This window comes from Sciurus vulgaris (assembly GCF_902686455.1).
Source record: "Sciurus vulgaris genome assembly, chromosome: 3".
Taxonomy (NCBI): domain Eukaryota; kingdom Metazoa; phylum Chordata; class Mammalia; order Rodentia; family Sciuridae; genus Sciurus; species Sciurus vulgaris.
The window spans coordinates 7,239,464-7,259,301 of NC_136463.1; the positions used below are offsets into that span (position 1 = coordinate 7,239,464).

General features: G+C 53.0%; 1 long non-coding RNA gene across 1 annotated transcript in view; it reads right to left on the bottom strand.

Moving 5' to 3' along the window:
* Positions 1–2,966: 2,966 nt before the first annotated feature.
* The window catches only part of LOC306658199, a 37,200-nt gene continuing 20,328 nt past the window's right edge, over positions 2,967–19,838 (bottom strand). Inside the window, exons 2-4 of the long non-coding RNA XR_013762987.1 lie at positions 8,070–8,487; positions 4,261–4,544; positions 2,967–3,147 (exon numbers count right to left, since the gene is read on the bottom strand). This is a non-coding gene — a long non-coding RNA (uncharacterized lncRNA). The remainder of the gene's footprint in view (positions 3,148–4,260; positions 4,545–8,069; positions 8,488–19,838) is intronic.

Genomic DNA, 19,838 nt, shown 5'->3' on the forward strand with positions numbered 1-19,838 from the left:
CTCTCTTTTTTTTTTTTTTTTATCAAAAGAGGGCTGTTCAGATAATCCAAAAGGCATTTCCAGTCACTAAGATACATATTCAGAGGAGGAGGACCGAGCACACTCTTATTTTGCATAGCTCTGAATTATCACCAGATTCTCTGGGTGACTATTCATGTCATGCCTGACCCTCACAACATCACTGGGCCGCCTATGATGAGTTCATAACTCTTGGCCGATAACCAACTCCTTCCACGAAGTCAGAAGTCAGCAGGTCAATAAAAACTGCATGCGACCTGAGGTTCTCCTTATCAGCTTTGTTCTGGAAATGAAAAAGGATGTCAAAATAGTGAAGAGTAGAATAACCTGCTGACCCCTTCCTGCCCCTAAGGGACAATTACTGGTTCAAGAAACCCAGATTTATAGTGTGTAGAGCAACTTCTGAGACTCGTCGTTTCGGGGAGAATAGTAAATAGACGCTGCGTAAAATGGAAGAGGCGCAAGCTCTTTCCTCACTCGCACGCACGCTAGTGACCAGAAGGGGAGCAGGTCAGACAGTCTCTGACCGAAGTCCATCCAGGGCCATGAAGTCCCCTGATCCACCCTGGTGTTTACTAATCATGGTCCAAACTGTGATCAGATTCAAATTAGATCATTTGGAGTGAGTTTATTTATGCAGGGACTGTTTTCAAAGGCGAAGGCAGAAAAGCGGGCATGACCGCCTGGTCTCTCTCCTGCCTCCCTCAGTAGGAAAACCCAGAGCCAGCAGCCCTTAAGGGGAGAGGATGGAGAGAGGGTGCGGAGACAGCCCATGCCTCCAGGTGCCACCCTCAAGACCTGTCCTCGTGGCTGCTCCTCACAAGCATGTCTTGTCCCCGGGCTTCAGGGTGCCAAGCTTGGTGTGTGTGGAGGGGCGGGGGGGTTGTTAGTCATGCTAACCCTGACTCTGAAATGGTAAGGTCCACGTGGTCCCAAATATGGAATTGATAACTTTGGCCTCACTCAGTCACTGATAAACCCACGGTGGAGGACCCTTGAGCCACCCAGTTGGTACTTGGATTGATCCTTGAGTATCAGGAGTTCATATTGGACGTCAAAAGGCTGCCACTCATCTAGGGCTCCTCGAGCTCCTAATGAATCAGGTTCAATGACTGCTACCTTTCCTAGTCAGAGACAGGCGGGTGGTCCAGGGCTCAGGCACAGCCACATGGGAATGTGGGAATAAAGGGAACCTTCTGGGTCTCAGAGGAAGTACCCCACACCACTGACATGCAGGAAGCACCCAGGACAGTCGCAACTCCTGAGCAACGGGCCCTGCCCCTGCCCTGGACCGTGCCCTTGTAACAAGAGAGCAATGCGTATGCACAGGGAAAACCAGGGTGGAATCTATGCAGCTCCACCCCTCCAGCTCTCCTGCAGCCCAGCATGGGCCCGTGAGCATCAGCACCACCAGTAGGCTGCTGCCTCCCTCTGGAGGTGCCCTTGTTCCCCCTGCAACATGCAGCTACCTCCCTGAATCAACCTCCGTCTATGCCTTAGACTGGCACATGCCAATCTTGTAAGCCAAAACCTCTCTGGTCCTGAGTGGAATTCCCCCTTCTCCCCTCAGACCCTTCTTTGGAGACACCTCTTCCCTTGTGCAAGACAAAGAGGATCCTCCAGCTGTGTCTCTGCTGCAGAACTCTGGGGGATTCCTTTGCCTCTTGGTTGGTACAGAAACACCCTAAGCTCTAGGAATAAGACTCCACGCCCCCAGAAACCTAGAGTTTATTCCGTTCTCTCCAAAGCCCTAGGCAAACGCCAATTAGTGCCTGCTGGTTAGAAAGATGTGAAAGTGGTTACTTCTTTCATAGTTCAAAACACCCCTCCTAATAAAGGCAGAAGCCTGTAGTTAGGTTCATCTTACAGTCGGGTCATCTGGACCAGCGGCCCAGTTTCTCCAAGATCAGAGCTTCTCTCCTTTGTAAAATGGGGATAACAACACAGACCTCAAAGAGACGAAGTTCTTGTAATAACTCCTACAAGGACCCACAGTGGGTCTGACAGCTGGTGGGCACCCAGCCAGGGTCACTAGGGCTCCCTGCTCCTCCATGAGGTCAGGAAGGAGGAAAATGACCAAGAACTTCATGGTCTGGCTTGGAAAGGGGAAGAGATACACAGGGGAAGACCTGGACTGTCAGGTTCAACATTCCTAAGTGCAGCAGGCCTGGCGCCCACAGGCCGGCTGGGACAGAGGACGTGGGCATCCCGAACAGGCAGTGAGGAAGGCCGGGGGGCCCAGGTGGACCTTCCTCCCATGCGTCGTTCAGCCGCGTGACCTGAGGGTGTGAAATGTTGATTAAACGCTCCGTTCCTGAATGCAGCTTGTGCTCTGGCTGGACACACCCGGGGCCTGGGAGCCTCATCTAGGAGCGGGTCCCGCCTGCGTTGGTTCTCAGCTCCGTCCCACCCTGTGGGGAAGCTGGGGAAGCACCTCACCCTTGCATCTCAATTTCCTCTCCAGAAAAGTGGGGCTAACAATTCCATTTTCGTAGAAAGTTTAGAGGAACTAGTGAGATTGCAGGGGAAGCAGCCCCTCATCTGAAAACTCAAAGTCTGGGCACTCTACTTGACTCATACGACACCATGGGGAGAAAATTCCAGCACACCTGGCCTCATGTGAGAGGTCAGAGTCAAAACGCAGGAACCCTGAAGATGTATACAAAATGACCTTCAGGCTGCGTGCGTAAGGCATATGTAAAGCAAACGGATTTCTTATTTGGGCTTGAGTCCCGTCCCCGAGGTACCTCGTTATGTATACCCAAATGTTGAAAGAAAATAATCTCAACTCCAGAACACCTGCAGTCCCGAGCATTTTGGTTGAAGGCTACTGAGCCCGTATCTCTAATGGCTCCTCGTGTGTCTTACGGTTCAGCCTCGCCCCTCACCCACCGTGTTTGTGCCAGTGCCGTGCTGCGCAGGGGATCTGGCTTCAAAGATCAGAAGGACAGTCTACGCCTTCCACACGCTCAGTCGGAGGGGCAGCCAGCCGCGGACCAGGCAGTTGATCTGCAGAGTGAGCAGCTTCCCCGCAGACACAGCAGCTGGGGCCAGGGCCCCTCAGAGCTCAGAATTCTGGGTTCCGTGTCAGCCTCGGGGGCTCAAAGGAGAAGATGCCTTGCCTGGGTCCTGAAAGATGAAGGACAAACGATTCAGGTGGAGGGGACCATGCGTGCGAGGGCAGAGGGGGAGAGATCTTTCTAGGTCAGGGAGTCAGGAGGTGGTGGCTGGGCTAGGGAGTGTGGGGTGGCGGGAGTCCACGGGGTTTGTCAGGTTGGGGATTCCTTTGCCCCTGAGTCAGCATCATAAGACCTCATGACCTCCCAATGCTAAGACCCTAAGCAGCCAGACACCCACAGGGTGCCCACATTTATTCAGCGCCTCTCAGAAGCCCTGGGCAGACACCAGTTAGTTCCTCGCCTGCCAAGCTCCCCCGCAACCTGGGGGAATCTTCTTCCAGAGGGCAGACCTTCCGGTCAGGAGCCCTTGAGGGCAGCTCAGAGCAGGCTGAGTCACCATGCCCCTCCCTGGCTGGCTCATCATTCAGGACCTGCCATAGGGTCTTGGTATTCCTCCAGGACCCAACTTAAAGTCAAAAATGTGACCTTGTTTGGGAGTTTCTTTAAGTACATATTCTGGCAATTTAGGGTCTTATCTCTGGGAGGTTGTGATACCTTAAATGGTCAAACAAGGGGCAGAGGAGTCCCCCCCAAGATTTTCCAACATTTATATCTACGTGTGTGTGTGTGTGTGTGTGTGTCTATCTTCTTTCTGTCATCTATTGCCTATCACCTATCTATCATCTATCATCTACTACCTATCATCTATCTATCAATCATCTATCTATCACCTATCACCTATCTATCATCTATCTCTCTAGATACACATCACACCTATGGGGACCAGGAGGAAGTAAGGTGGAGAGTGCAAGTGGCAAGGAGCAGGAGAGAGTGCATAAGCACATAAGGGTAAGAAAGAGAAATTTCACAGATTTTAAATATAGGAGTATAAATATTTGAAAATCCGGGAGCTGTGCGTGTGTGGAAAATGAAGACTGTGGGCTTAGGAAGTCAGACACCAGAGGAAAACGTTCCTTCTCCCAAGACACTGTGAAGAGAGGATGGTGCCTGTTGAGGACTCCCCACACAGCTATTCAGGGACCTGAAACAATGACGCACAGGCACAGACACAGGCGCACAGGCACCAATACCAGAGGGAGGAAGAGCCTAGAAAAACGTGCACATCTGCTTTCCCACGGCACCTCCGCCTCTGGGCTCACGGGTGTTGGAGCTGCTGCTAGGTGCCAGCGGCAGTGCTGGGGTCAGGACACGGCTGTGGGCAGGACCCCCTGGACTCTTCTGTTCAGCACCAAGGCTGGAGAGGGAACCGCGGGCGCGGAGAGCTGGCAAGGGGCTGAGGAAGGGCGCTCCGGATCCACACCGGGCAACTAGCAGGCTCCACTCTCCAGGTCTCCAGAGGAAGCTGAAGGGTTGACGCATTCCTCACGCTGTGAATCGTTGCCATGGCTCCAGAGAAGACAGTGAACAGGTGGATAAATCAGTCAGTGAGTGAATGAATGAGCACCTGCCAATTTGGCCTTGGGCTTCCCGTTCCAGGAGAGAGGAGCCCCAAGGAGCTGAGCTCTCCAAGTACCAACCAAGGACCATGATGGGGTTTTCCGCTCAGGCCCCTGGGCCCAGACAGCACACCTGATCCCCCGCTGGCCCTGCAGCTCCAGGACCTGGGAAGGGGTGTGGCAGGGGAACACCTGTCAGGCTGCAGCTGGGAAGCCAGACTCTGATAAGTCTTTAAAACGGTGTCCCTGAGCCCCCAGAGGAGTGGAACTTACTCCTCCCGTCCTAGAGTGACTTCCCCCTCAAGTGATCTCTTCCAGGGCTCCAAACTCTGCAAAACTTCCTGGAAGGTGTCCTGACTTCAGCAGTGAATGGCAGCTCCTTACCAGTTGATTCCTGATAAACCTCGTCTAATTGACTCCTTGCTGCCCTCATGAGTATGGGAGGAGTAGGGGTGGGGCCCAGGGGTGGAGGCACAAGCGATCCTGAGGCCCCAGGCCCAACCCCCTGGACTTTTGGGCTTAAAAAGGTCCAGGCTTAGCAAACGCTGCAGGTACCCAACCACATGCCTTGGACCTGAACATTTTATGGACTCCGGCCAACCTCCAACTGCCAGTATCTGCATTGCTCTGCCAGAGGGCTTTTTCCTAAATGCACTAGACTGCTCTGTCCCAGGAGCACAGCTCCCCAGAGAGCAGAGGAACTGGTGCACTCTGGGCACTGACCCCCCAGGGCCTCGGGTGGTGCCCATGAAGTTCAGGGTTTACCTAGCAGCTCCCCACGGGGGTGGCAAGCTCAGAAGTGGCCCCTGCAGTGGATTCCTTCCCTTCTAGTACCCTTGCCCAGCCCTCACCTCCTCCCACCTCTGCTCCCTGGGCCTCCCAGCTAGAACTCTATGCCCTCAAGCCCTTCAGGGCCAGCTTCTGGGGGAACTCAGGAAAACGCACTTGTACTGAACTCTTGGCAAAGGTGGTTGCCCTCAGGCCAAAGCTGGCAAAGCTGTGTCCCGGGAAGGTCACCTTCCCCAAGGAACTGCCCTCATCCGAAGGTCTTATGAGGTGCTTCTGAAAGGGGATGGGCTGTCTAAGAGAAGACAGAGGTGTCTCCTCTGTTCAGGAGATGCACGACCAGAGTAGGGGCTGCAAGTTTTCTGGGGTCCCCGTCTGTCTCAACCTCAACCCCAACTCAACTCGTACCTCCTGCACCAGTGACTGAATGGAGCCTTCTGAAGCCCTTCTCAGGGGCCTCTGGGCAGAAGGAAGGGGACAAGAACCAACCCAGGACAATATCAGAGAGAAGGCAGCAGGTCTTTGGGCAATTCTTAGCTTGTTAGTCACCCAAAGAGGCAACCAGTTTACAAGTGTATGTAAATACACCACGATGTTCAGATAAAGGGAAGAAAATGGCTTCTTTAGAGCCATTATAAAATGCAGCCAGTTGTAGCTGGGGAAGGCGACCGAGGGTGATAGCGAACGTTCAGGGCTTGGGGAGGCGTGATGTAAACATTCTAAGAGAAACTGGCCATGGCAGCGGCATCTGAGAATGCGCCAAAGCCATTGTATTGTGTGCATGTGTCAGTGACACTTTTTAGGCAGGTGGGTAGAGAAAAGCTCTGTTTTAGAGGCAGGCAGTTGTGGCTTCAGGTCCCACCTCTGCCACTTCCTAGCTCCACGGACAAGACACCCAACCTCCTTGAAACCTCCGCCTCTTTGAGTGAAATACTTCTCTTTTAGGGCTGTTGAGTAAAATTGAGACACTTTACACAGCACTTAAAAAGTTCTTGGCACATAATGCACAGTTATTTTTAATAATTTTTAATGATAATAATTAACAGCTGAAAATTATACAGAACCTGCTACGAGAAACCACCATTGCATACGAAATTCTCATTCATTAGCGGAGAAGGTAACTGGTGCTGGAGGGAAGCCATCTTTCCACACTGAGGCTTCCCTGGTAACCTGGCTGCTTGAAGTAAAGAAGGGTGTTAGGAAAAGGCTTCTGGAGATGACCATGGCCTTCCAAAGAGTCTGCCCTTGAGGGGAGAAGTGGTCACAGACAGAGGGGCATGCAGGCTATCAGCATGAATGGCAGAAGAAAACTCATCTCTCTCCAATTTGAAAAATTAGCAAGCAGTGGGTTTCTGATAACCACAGGTTGAGTGAATTTGGGGTGACAAAACAAGGCTGGACCAGAGGAGTATGTGCAGACCTAGAGGCCATTCTTGTGGGATTGGGTGAAAAGTTCTTAAAAGAAGAGCTAGCTCCAAAGAGGAATTGGGAACCAATAGGGAACCTCATTGACCCCAAGTTTTGTATGTCTTTTTTTTTTTGATACCAGGAATTGAAACCAGGGGTACTTAACCACTGAACCGTATCCCCAGCCCTTTTTAAAATTTTTAATTTTGAGACAGGGTCTTGCTAAGTTGCTGAAGTTGTTCTTGAACTTGCAATCCCCCTGCTTCAGCCTCCATCCAGAGCTGCTGGGATTACAGGCATGAGCCACTGCACCCAGCTTCTTTTTAACACTTGATATAATCTATTTATCTCACAGAAAGGGGAAGGTGGTTAATCTGTGTTACTTTGTATCTAGTTGAAAATCAATCATTAATGGAGAACACAGATTTTGCTTAAATATCACCTCTTGCTCACCTATCTCCTAAACACACAGCTCTCGAGGGAAACAGATATAGATTTAGATGCCAAATCCACTGTTCCTCATCAGGAACCACGCAGGATCTGAGGTTTTACACCATGAGTTAACAAGTCAGCCTGGCTTGCCACCATTTCATCCGTGCTGGCAGAAGACGTGAGATCCACAGAACAGAGTCAAAACACAATCCATCACAGCAATAATGGAAGTCAGGGAAGCATTGATTTTGCCCCAGAACCCCTAGCCACAGTTCCCGTAAGGTAATGCAGAAAGTGCTGGGTGATTCTAGCACACACAGTGGATCAAAAGGAGCCCTGAGCTCAGGGAATCTGAATCTTTTATACTGGATAGTAAGCATGCCTACCTTCCATTCCAGAGGGTGACAATGTATCTTCCAAAGCTGTTCACCATGCAGTCTTTGTCAAGATGGTTCAGAACAAAGGTAATTAGTGTCTCTGCTTGCAAGACCCACAGAAATGTGAGAGACCCGTGGAAAATTGTCTCCTAGAACTCAAGAGCTGGGTAACTCACTTGTCTCTCTGAGACTCAGTTTCTCCTTTGTAAAATGGAGACAATACCCATCTGGCATAATGTTGGAAAGAATAAATGAAATTTCAGTATAGTCTTTCAGGCACAGTTCCTGCCCACAACAGATATTCAACAAATAGTAATTACTTCTTCCTGTCACCTCCTCCTTCAACTAAATGGCAGTTTAGTGAAGACTTTATTCTGTGCAAATCTAAACTTGCACCAAATCTCATTAAAAGCCATGACAATAAAACTCGTGAAAACCATATATCATGCTTTTGCAGCAAGGTAGGGACTTACCTGGCAAATAGAATCTGTGTCTTGATCTCATTATTAGGGTATCAAACTTGATCAATTTCAGCCCAAAGACACACTCACCACTGAACAATTCAAAACTCCTAAATCCTCTGGTTCAGCAGTTCTGACTTTGTTGCATGTCTAGGTCACCCAGGGAGCTTTTAAAAAAATGCCACTGCATCCAATACCAATTAAATCGTATTCTCTGGGAGGGTGACTCAGGCGCCAATAGTTTAAAACATTCTCCAGGTGAGTCCAATATGCAGCAAGGGACCCGGGATCTGGCGCTTACTCATACAGAAGGCTGTGCATGTGAGACTTTGCATTGCTAAGTCCTTTCACTTGAGTGTAATTGGGCCAACTTTGAAAAGGTCATCAGGCATTTGTAGGTACTTCACGGAGCCCAGCAGGGAGCTGTGACCTGGAGGAGGAAAGGGAGGAGGCACAGAGAAGAAATTGAACAGTGGGGGCGAAGGGCCCAGGCAATAACAGAAGATGGAGGAGAGGCATTCCCTGGAATAGCCATGACTTGGGAGTGGGCTCTACATGCAGGGGTGCTCCATTAATGCTTGCAGGCGACCTCAAGCCTCCTAGCTCCACCCCCAAGCATCAAGGGTTGGAAATAGCTCCAGTCCTTGCCTCCCTCCCTCCTTGGCAGACTAGATTATAGGATTAACTCTTTGCCTCCTGGTAGGGCGATGGGAATCCTCTTCCCCCTTTTTCCCTAGGTTTAAACAATCGATGATGTTGATTTTCACTTTCTTCTCCCACCTCCCTTTGGAGCTGCTCTTAGGCAGTTAGCGTTTGGCTCACTGGCAGGTCCAGAAGGAGAAACTAAGTCACAGCCCAGGGCCAGGCCAGCCTCCTTCCTCACTCCTCAGTTTGGGATAGGTGACAGGCCTGCCCCCTGCCGCCCTCCCCTCCTCCAGGGGGTGGTAAGTGAAGGAGCAGCAGAAGGGCTTTCAGGGACTTGCTTCCCAAGTCAGAATTTGGAATTCGTTTTGAGCTCCAGTCCAATCCCCTCACTCATAAACATGCAAATCACCCAGGTAATGGGGACACCTGAAGTCCAAGTAGGCCTAATTTGTCTAAATTATTCAGGCTGCAGGTAAATTACCTGAAACTCAGTGGAAGTGGGCTTTTCAGACTGGGGGAGGGCCTGCCAGAGCCTTTATTTCCAAACGGGAAGCTGCACCTTCCTTTTGATGCCACAAAAGGGCCACCCACGGGTGGGTGGGCAGAAGCTGGGGGAGCTGCTTCTGTCCTCTGTGAAAGTGCATGTCCTGCCCCCCCCACCACCACCACTGAGGCTCCTTCTGAAAGCCAGTTGGCCCTGGGGCAGCGACAGAAGGAACCCAGGCTAGCAGGGAGCTAGGCCTAGGGCCTGAAGTTTGCTGGAGCTGGGAAATGGGCAATGAAGTCAGAGGTGGGGGTTTGCGGGCTTCGGGCCACACCCTGTTGAAGGGAGAAAATGGTCCCCTGGGAAAATGGAGTCCCGGCACCCACAGGTGCCCATCCCTCTGGTGATGGTGTGGCTTTTAAAACCATCGCCAATCCAGAAAGCGTGGGGGGCTGCATGGGCGTCTGGGGAAGAGACTTGGGGCGTCTCTCTGCACTGCCCTGAGCTGGGGCGATGACCTGAGCTGAGCTGGTCCAAGCAGAGAGATGAGGGCCGGCTGCTGCCTTAGGTCCTCGCCTCCCTGTCTACCCCACCCCCGTTTTCCATTTTGGAGGGCACGACGGTACAAAACCAAGATCTTTGTTCCTTCACTCTCCCTGGGCACCTGCGCTTTCATCCTCCCACCTGTGAGGAGGCTCACAGGCCCCCTCCGGTGACATCACCAGCCTGTCACCGCGGAAACGGGCAATGAGGTCAGGCAGCGGGGGCTTGATAGTTTGAGGCAGAGAAGGGGGAGTGGAGAGGGAAGGCCCGGGATTCTGGGAACGGAGCGTGAGGCGGAGTAGAGTGGGCGAGGGGACAATGTTGTGGCCAGCCAGTCTCCCGGATGGGGAGCCGGTGCCCAAAGGCCCAGCAGATGAGCCTCTGGCTGGGAGCCACACCGCTTTCCAGAGCCTGATTGCCGATTCGGAGCTGGTTCTACTTGTAATTTGTGGGCTCAAAGGTTGGAATGGACTCCCAAGGAAGACAGATTTCCTAGTGGCCTTCCTTGGGGACTGAGCTCTCGAAACCAATTGGCCCACGTTCAGCAGGATAAGGGCTTGAAACTCCCATGGGGTGGGCGTGGCTCTCAGGGGGCAGGGGCAAGAGGAGTCAGAGGCCAGCAGGGTGTGCGATCGGCCTGGGAGACCTCACCCCCAGCGGGTCAGGGGCCACTCTGTGGGGGTGACAGAGACAGGGACAGGGAAAGCTGCCGGAGCCCCAGGAGGCAAAGAGAGAAGATACTTTATAAATCACCAGCTCCTTCTTAAAAATGGAGTTTAACCCCTCCCAGCTTTGCTTTTGAATTTATTAGCGGCTTCTTCTCCTCGGGTAATAACTCATTAGCTCATTCCCTGCCAGGGGAGCGGCGCTGGCCCAGAGGTGGCATTTACCTCCATACCTTCAAGGGAGGCTTTCTCAGCCATGTCGTCTGCAGCTCACTCCCGGCTGCCCTGGCGCCGGCTGCACCCCCTGCGCCCTGGACCTTGGGAGGAGGGCTGGCAGGCTGCTGCAGCCCCCCCGCCCCACACCAGCCTGGCTTTGGGATGCTGTTTGCACCAGGGCTGTCTTTGGGGCCCAAGCCTCTCTATTGTGAGGCGAGGCAGCTGCATGCTGTGGTGAGATAGAGCTGTTCTGCTGGCAGAGATAACTGCCACTGGGAGGGACCCAGCGGAGGGCGGAGGGCCTCCTGCGTCAGCGTAACTGGAAGATCTGAAAGAGCGATTTCAACCTCCTCTCCAAGTGGGAGACGGGCAGATGCCCTTCTGTGCAAGAAAGTTCCTCTTCCTCTTCATCCCCTCTACCAAGGAGGAGCACTCTGTCAGCCAGAGCAGGATGTCGCTTTCTCAGCAGGAAAGCGTCCTCTCCCCCAGCTCTCCCGGCTTCACGGGGAAGGGCCCCTCCTGACGCCGGATCTGCGGGGCTGGAATGTGGGAACCCCACCCCCACACTAGCCAACCTGCATTTCCGGGCACCTCTGTCCTCCATGGTGTTCCCGACACTGGACCTGGATGTCGTCAGTGAACAAAGTCGTCCCTCTCACAGGGCTCACTGTGAGCACCATGATTTTGCCATTTGGTGACAGGGTTACCACCTTTCACGATCCAGTTCTACCAGCTGCGGAAGGCCTGGGTGTTCACTCTGTAATGACGAGTTTCCTAGGTCACCTTGGGCGTCAGTCCGCCCACGTCACCCTCTCTTCCATGGACGTGTGTGCTGAGGCCAGTGGGCTGTGTCTGACTGTGGCCAGACGCCATCTGACAGCAGCGGAGCCCAGGAGGCACCTTCAGACCACCTGATGCCCAAGACGTCAGAATCTTTGAGGTGGCCTCTCCCTGCATTTACATCTTCAACGCCTCTGTCACCGATGCAGATCAGAGACTATTGTGCTATTATTCACCCCCTGTCACTCAATTGCCAGACCGGCAGCTCCAGGTGGGTAAAGGACACATCTGTCCTAGCCCTTCACGGGAGCATGGTGCCTGGCTGGCAAGCCAACTTTGATATTTGCTGAATGAATGAATGGATCAATCAACCAACCAATGAACGAACAAACCCTGGGGGCTCGCCCCAGCCACTGTGATTGCTCCATATCACGCCTGCTTTCCTTCTAGACTGAGACCCTCACTGCCACCAAGGATCTTATTCATTTCCATGCTTGTGGTCCCCAGAACAATGACCGCCCTCAGAGGTTGAGTGAACCCAGTCAACTCTGAAGTCCAGGGGGGCCTGTTGCTGAAAGGTCAGCCCCGCCCAGGAAGGAGGAAGTGACCAGGGTCTCCCGCGCCCTGACTGGGGCTTCCCGCGCTTGTCTTCACGACCTGGACGGCAACTCCCTGAAGGCAGGACCACGCTCCCAGGGCGGAGCCAAGGACAGGGCTCCCCTGCCCAGCAGTCTAATCCCCAGGTGCAGAGGCAGAGACGCCAAGCTAGACACTCCTGCAAAAGGCTCCACTTAACCCTCTTCTTCGCGAACCTGAGACTGTGAGTCAACCCTCAGTGAACCTCTTCTCCCAGGTCCGCTGCAGCGGGAGGCTTTACTCTGCAGGACGGCTGTTTTAAGGTCACCTCTGCGGTTGCATTCATACCGAAGCACAGTAGGTCAGTGCTCTTCCTGTGCATCCAGAAAACGTGGTCACGGTCAACAAGCCGACGCCAAATGCCTCGGTGCCAGAGGTGGGGGCTGTCCCTGGGCATCACCCCCAGACCCAGCCTCCCGAGCCCCTACTCCTTTGTCCACTAGGCCAGCTGCAGAGCGATGTTGTCATTTGGGTTAGAAATCCCGCTACGACGCCGAGGCATCTCCTTTTCTCTTCCCTTCCCTCGGTTCCAGTACATTTCTTGTGCAACCCGCGGGCCACCTTTGGTCGGCCAAATGGTGCGTTCTCGTACCAAAGGACAGACAGCCAGGCCCGAGAGGTCTATTTTTGGAACATTACTAAGTTCGTATTCCAACTTTATTTTTATCCTGAGCTTATTTTTTCATGAGCTAAAAGACCAGGGCACCTGCCAAGAAAGGGGCTGCGGGACCGGAAGACATGAGCAAGATGATGCAGAGAACGATGACACAGAGCAGGTCACCTCCCTCCCGGAAACACCACGAAAGGTCTCTGTGCCCGGAAGGAGAACAGATGCTATGGCTTGCATTTGCTTTGGTTGATGCCTCTTTATCATGAAGTAGTGACAGTGAGATTCTCCGAAATGCTTCAGATCTACATTCGTTGACCAGAAACAGTAAGAACCACCATTCCTCATCCAAGGAGCTGCGGCATTAATGGAGGTCGGGGAGGGGATTGATGGCAGATGGATAAATAAATGATGACAGACCCACGAAGGAATATTATACAGCCATTAAAAATACATAAGCCAAGAATCTTTAATGACATGGAAAGTGTTCACTACATAAAATTAAGTTTAAAAAAGTCAGGCCTAGCTAGGGGCAGTGGCACAAGCCTGTAATCCTAGCACTCAAGAGGCTGAGGCAGAAGGATCACAAGTTCAAGTCCAAAGCAAAACTCTGTCTCAAAATAAAATTTTTAAAAAGGAGCTGAGGATGCAGCTCATGGGTCAGGGGGAAAGCAACCCAGTTTCAATTCCCTGTACATCCCACAAAAGTTAGGCCTTAAAACTACATTCAGGGGCCTGGAGATATGGCTCAGTTGGTAGAGTGCCTGCCTTGCATGGACAAAAAACAAAAACAAAACCTATACATTCAGTAGAAACTGCATTCTGCATGTTGAAAGAAGACTAAAAAGAAATACACCCAGTATTTTCTTTATTTTTCATATTCCCTGAAATGTATCTTTATTCCATCTAATTTCATTTCCTTTTTTAAAAAACCTTTTTGAAGTAAAAAAAAAAAAAACAAAGTCATTCTCCATGTGCACATAAATTCTCATTACATCGAAAAATAAGTTTGAATTATATAGACGTCAGAGCCGTATCCTACCACAACTACTGTTAATCATCTGGTATCTCCAGAGCTCTCTCTAAGGTGTATGTGTAAGATATCTGTACATATACAGATTGAACATCTTTATCCAAAATGCTTGGGACCACAAGTATTTCAGATTTTTTAATAAATTTTGGAATATTTGCATATACATAATGAGCAACCATGAGGGGCCCATGGTTAAACACAAAATTCATTTATGCTTCATATTCAACTTTCATGCACAGCCTCAAGGTAATTTTATGCAATATTTTCAGCACACCTGCATTCTGAATACAAACTGACACCTGAGATTGCAAGTGGGGGTTTCCATTTGTGGCCTCATGTTGGTGCTCAAGAAGTTTGGGATTTTGGAGCACTTCAGCTTTGGAATTTCCTGATTCAGGATGCCCCGCCCACACATGTGCATGTACATACCTATGTGAATTGTAACACCAAGACTGAAAAATGAGGCCACATTGCGCACATACACGCCATTAGTTCTGTTATTTTCTATTGGCGGCATCAGGCTAGCTGCTTTTCCTATTAAAAATTGTCTATCCTTTTTTTTTTTTCCCCCTGAATATACAATTCACATTTGTAGATGTGACTTTAAAACAAGGAGACTGTCCTGGGCTATCCAGGCGGGTCCAGAGGAATGGGGAGGGTTCTTAAGAGAGGCAGGGGTGTCAGGGTCACAGAGGAGACCCCCTGAGGGAAGCCAGGTCAGAGCGGTACCCTTGCTGGTGGAAGGGGCTGCAAGCCAAGGAATGTGGGCGGCCTCTGCAAGCCGGAAAAGTCTGGGAGCTGATACTTCCTGGAAGCCTCCAGAAAGGGCATGCTCTGCGGATAGCCTGATTTTAGCCCCACAGGACAAAGTGGGAGTTTCTGACCTCCAGAACTGTGGGATAACAAATGCACATTCTGACCCACCAAGTTCGTGGTGATTTCTCACAGCAGCAATAGAAAACTCAGACACACGATCTCAGGGCCACCTTCAGGACAGCGCGTCTCACTCGTTCTCTGGGGTTCAATGTTCGTCTCTGCAGCGCCTGGCTTCCCACTCTGAAATCTCTACGTATTCTGCCTAGATAATCAGAAAAGCATTCTTTAAAACAGAGGCAGCATCCTGAAGGGGACGAGGGCACCTGAGTGCTTACTCCATAAGGCCTTGCTTAAAGGCCTCTGCGACGGGCACTTGGCACGCGTCAGTGAGCACAGGACAGATTTCTGCCCTGATAGAGCTCGTGCCCCGGCAGTTCTGCTGGGGGGAAGTGGACAGTAAATACAAACGTAAGAGAAAAATAAATCACAAAGTTGGAGGTGACGCTGCAGCGGAGGGAAACTGGGAGTGGGGGGTGTTTGAACAGGACCGTGGTGGCCGCCTGGACTGATCTCTTGGGTAGGCCCTTGTCTGCTGGGTGCTCTACCTCAGCCTCTAAGTGCAGGCACTGAATCACCTAACGTGCATGATGACCCTTAAGTGGATGCCATTTTCCCATTTTGCAGAGAAGAAAAGTGAGGCAGAGAGGTGTGTACTAGCAGGTGGCTAGCAGGTGGCCTCAGAGAAACTCGAGGCCAGTCTGTGCTCCTACCCTCCACACGGCTGCCTGATGTTTAAAAATAAAATTCACAGTGATAAAGGAGTCAGTCACGCAGGTCTCTGTGGAAAAGCATTCCAGGCAGAAGTGACAGCCAGTGCCAAGGCCCTGGGGCAGGAGCAGACTTGGGCTACTTGGCCATATGGGCAGGGGAGCCAGGGCAGGGGACTGGAAAGGTGGGCAGAGCCATCACTGAGGCCACATCGCAAGGGCCTGAAGCCACAGGGGGAGGACTTGATTCCTTTGCGGGGGGAGCTCTGAAGAGGTTAAGCAGAGGGGGTTCAGCCTCAAAGCTGTGTTGAGAGTGGGTGACCAGGGGCAGGGATGGACAGGAATTGCACCCAGAGATGGGGGTGGCCCAGCCAGGGAGGTGACTGTAGAAATGGAGCATGCCAACAGGCTTCTGGAGAGCCCAAGGCAGAGCGGATGGGGTGCTCCCCTGCTGTCTTAATGAGGAATGCCGGAGCGCGGAGGATCCGAGGTGGCTCAGAGCTGCAGGAAACCCCGAGGACCGCATTGCTCTGTGCCCGGATGCAGAGGAGACTGTTTTCCAACAGGCGGCAAGTCCCCGTGAGGACAGAGTCTCGGGTTGACATGCTGGAATGACAACCGCCGACCTGCTAAGGAGGTGGTGTCTCCACGAGACACGACTTTCAGAGGAGCCTGCGGTTTTGATGGGTTTGGGGTTTTGATGGGTTTTTGATGGGTTTTGACACTTTCCATACACACCTGATCCAAAGGCCACCTGGCAAGTCGAGAGAAGCATCAAAGAACCCGAAGATCTGAAGGCCAAGACCCAAGTTGATCTCCTGAAAACCAGTCTCGGCCAGCAGGAGGTCTCCTGAGTGACCCCTAGTGGGCACTTGCTCCTTTCCATCCCCAGGACGTCCTGAGGGTGGGGTGTGAATTGCCTCTGCGCTCAGGCCTCTGGGCTGCCTGGGTGGGCCTGCTGGTGCTTCAATCAGTCATACAGACATCTGGAAGCTTCTGTATTTCCTTGCAAGGGAAGGAGGCAAAATGAGGAGCCATCCTCAAACCGAACCCCAAGCAGAAGAAACGTGTTGTGTCAAAGCCACTTAGAACTCCCCTCCCAGCAGCACCTAGCGCCAAGAATTCCAGCCAGGACAGAGGACAGCACAGGCCAGCGCACATGGCACAAAATAATACCCAAATAGCCGGCTACGTAGAGCTGTAGCCTCACCCGTTCTGCCAACACCCACGCAAGGGACGGCCGCGAAGCAGGGCCTCTCAGGGAGGTCTGCGGATGCTGGCCGCTGCCAGCTTTGCGAAGCCAGGGGCTGAGGGACTGGTGGATATCAGTGTCCCTTTCTCTGTGTGGCTTTTTGGTGAATCTTTACCAAACACGACACCCGAGGAGCAGTGCCTGAACTTCCCAACCCATTTGTGGTATGATGTCCGTGGGCAGCAGGGACCCCTTGCAGCAGTAGGAGCCAATGTGTGACTGTCAGAGGGGGAAACCCAGGTGAGCAACCCCCCAGCCTGGTGGGAGCCGCGCTGCCCGGGCTCAGCCGTGGCCAACTCCGGGAGTCCTTCTAGTCTTTCCTCGAGAGCCAGGGGCTGGGCGAGGGTGGAGAAGCAGCGTTCCCACTCTGGCTGGATCCTGCCAGTCACATTACTCTCCCTCTCGCCCCCGCTTCTGCTTGTGAGAAGGGCATGCATTTGGGGCGGGGCGGGGCCTCTTGGAAGCCCTCTGCCATCACTCCGTTTACCTGGTGCCCGCTCAGTGCCAAGCACTCTCAGAGAACAGGCTCTCCATAAATTCGTGTGAGCCTTCAGGGATACGAACCTTACGGAGCCTGCCTGGGAAGAAAGCCAGCTCCCACCTCCAGGAAGCTCTAGGCATCTTCCCTGGAGGTGATGTCCGAGAGGAGGGTGCAGTGGGTGAGGACAGGGAAAGTGGAACCCCACATACTCAGGCTGGCTAGCCTGCTAAGGCAATGACGTCCATCCTGTTGGTCTCCCCACCCTGCCTCCACCAGCTCCAGGAAACACATTTGAGCCCAGGGCCCTGGGAAATGGAACCTCCCTCTCTGATTCCTTCTCTGGGGCACTCACCCCAGCTACCGGCATGAGCTTGATCTGCATTTCCGACCAGCCCCTCACGTGAGGCCCAGGTCTCATGCTTCGGGGCTAGTGGATCACATGGCCCAGGACAGGTGCCCGTGCCTGGGCAGACCTGTACGGGCAGTCACGCTGGGTTATAAATATCTATAGAGTGCAATACCAAATAATTGTGGGACATATTTCACCCAGCCTGTTGAACACATCGCAAGCAAGGGATTGATCCCTGCTGTTTCATTTATTAGATGGTGTAATACCACAAAAATCGTTTCCACAATATCCCAAACTAAATCATTTATTCTTGACAAAAATCCAATAAAGAGCTCAATCCTTCTCCATAGGCAGATAAAGCACAGATTAATGGGGCTGCCTAGATCAAGAAAATGCTGGGAAAATGAAAGGGAGACGGAGAGAGAAGGCTCCTTCCTCCTCCTCACTTCCCCAAGGCTGCCTCGGCTCAGGGTTTTATTACAAAAAGCCGCCTAAGTATTACAGGCTAATCCGTAAATCCCAGCCTAGTAAAATATGTGACGGATTTGTAAATTGTGCCCTTTACAAATCTGATTGAACTTTTTTTTTTTTTTCCTGCCAGGAGTTTTGTCTTTCTCCTGTTCTTTTTCTCACCTTTCTCCACCTTGCCGGCTGCCCGGCTGTGCAGGACCCAGCATCCAGCTGCCCGCACCCCGCAACTCCTCCCTGTGAGCTCAGCCTCCTCCGTGACCCCTTTCTGACCTGGCTCACGGAAGGTGGAGATTGTTGTGGTACAGGAGGCTCCACTTGCCATCTACAGGGAAACCGCATGCAGGTGGGGTCAGGGCCAGGTGCAGCCGTGGCAGGAGTCAGGGGCCTGTGGGGGGCACTTGCAGCCCGGGGACAAACGTGGCCAAGGACCTGAGGGGGCAGGGTGCATGGGTCCCAGTGGAGAAGAAGGAGACCGAGCTGGTGGTGCTCAGAATCACAGATGAGCTGGCCAGAGGAGGCGACTCGTTCTTCCCCCAATGGGATCCTGATTACCTTGAACCCAAGTCAGGCGGATCCCCAGGGCCCATCCGGGTACTCCTTTCACACCCACCTCTCTGTGCACCCCCACCCCAAGGGGACTGACCATCTATCTCAATGTGCCTGGGACCCAGCAGGTTCCCAGGATGCAAGACCTTCAAGAATAAAAGCATGGAAGCCCCAGGCAAGTGGGACCGGCAGCCCCCTCTGCACAGCTACTAAAGTCCCCGTCCACCTGCGCCACGAGAGGAGCGAATCCCTCAGGCCTGCTTCTAGCTTCTCTGCCTCTAGCCACTTCCCCTGTGGAAGCAGAAAAGCGAGTGGGCAGGAGCCTGGGTCTGGAGCTGTTAGCCTGGGACTTGGATCTAGGATCTGTCCTTGGCTACCTGTGGGCATTGGCAGGTCGCAAGGCATTTCTCAGCCTCAGTGTCCCCATGTGAAGCACGAGGAGAGTGATACTGTTTCATAGGCTCCTCGAACTGATGAAAGAGCAACCCCAAGAGAACGCCTGACCTGGAGTAGGCACAGGGTGGTGTCGTCGCCGTCCTTATCATCCAAACACATCTCCCTAAATAAGGTGATGGAGGAACCAAGAGAACAGGGAAACAGTAGCCTCCCCTCCAGCTCCCTGCAGCACGGCTGTGAGTCTTTAAAGGAGGCCGTAATGCAAGCAGCTGGGGCGCAGGTGACGTCCTGTTCATCCTGCGAGGCTGCACCCGGCACCCCAGGACAACGACGGCTTCTTCTTCTTACAGATTCCCAAGGGCAGAGGGAAGAGCCAGCTGGGATGGTTGCCCTGGCAACTTTCCTCCCCGCCCCTCCCACACTTAGGCCTGTTCAGCAGGAAACCCGGGCTGTAGGGAAGCGAGGAGAGGGACGGGTCCCGGGGCCGGCAGACTCTGCGACAGACGGCGTTTAGCGTTGTGCAGAAACGCAGTGAAAGCAGCTCCAGCCCTGAGAACCAGGTGGCTGTGCGCTCGATCCCGCTCATTCCTCTCTCCAGGATGGAATCATCCCTTACGCTCCAGAGCGGCAGCTGGCAGCTGCGGGAGGTTCTCTCTGCTGTTCCACCCCCACCCGTCAAAGGGGACGGTGCCCCGGGAGCAGGAGGCAGAGGCTCCTTCCAGCTGCCGCCTCTCTGCAGGTGTGCCGTCTCCTCCAGGTCCAGGAACCTGTGACCTCGGACCTTGCTTGGTCCTGGGATGGAGGAGGAGGCAGGAGGAAGGGACAGGGTGGGGTTAGGTTCCAGGGAGATGAGGGCCTCTTGGCTGGCGTCTTCCGCAGGAACCACAGAACCACAGAAAACCCGAGCCCTCTGCGAAGAGAAGGAGGCAGAGGCTGGGGGAGGCAGGCACCCGAATGCAGATGCAGGGCGAGGTCAGGGGGAGGCCTCACCTTCCAAGACCAGCCCAGGGAAAGCCGGCTCCCGCCTGCTGAGCTCTGAAAGCCGGGAGGGCAATGTGACCCCGCTTGTTGCCACCCGGCCAGGGTCCTCCCTT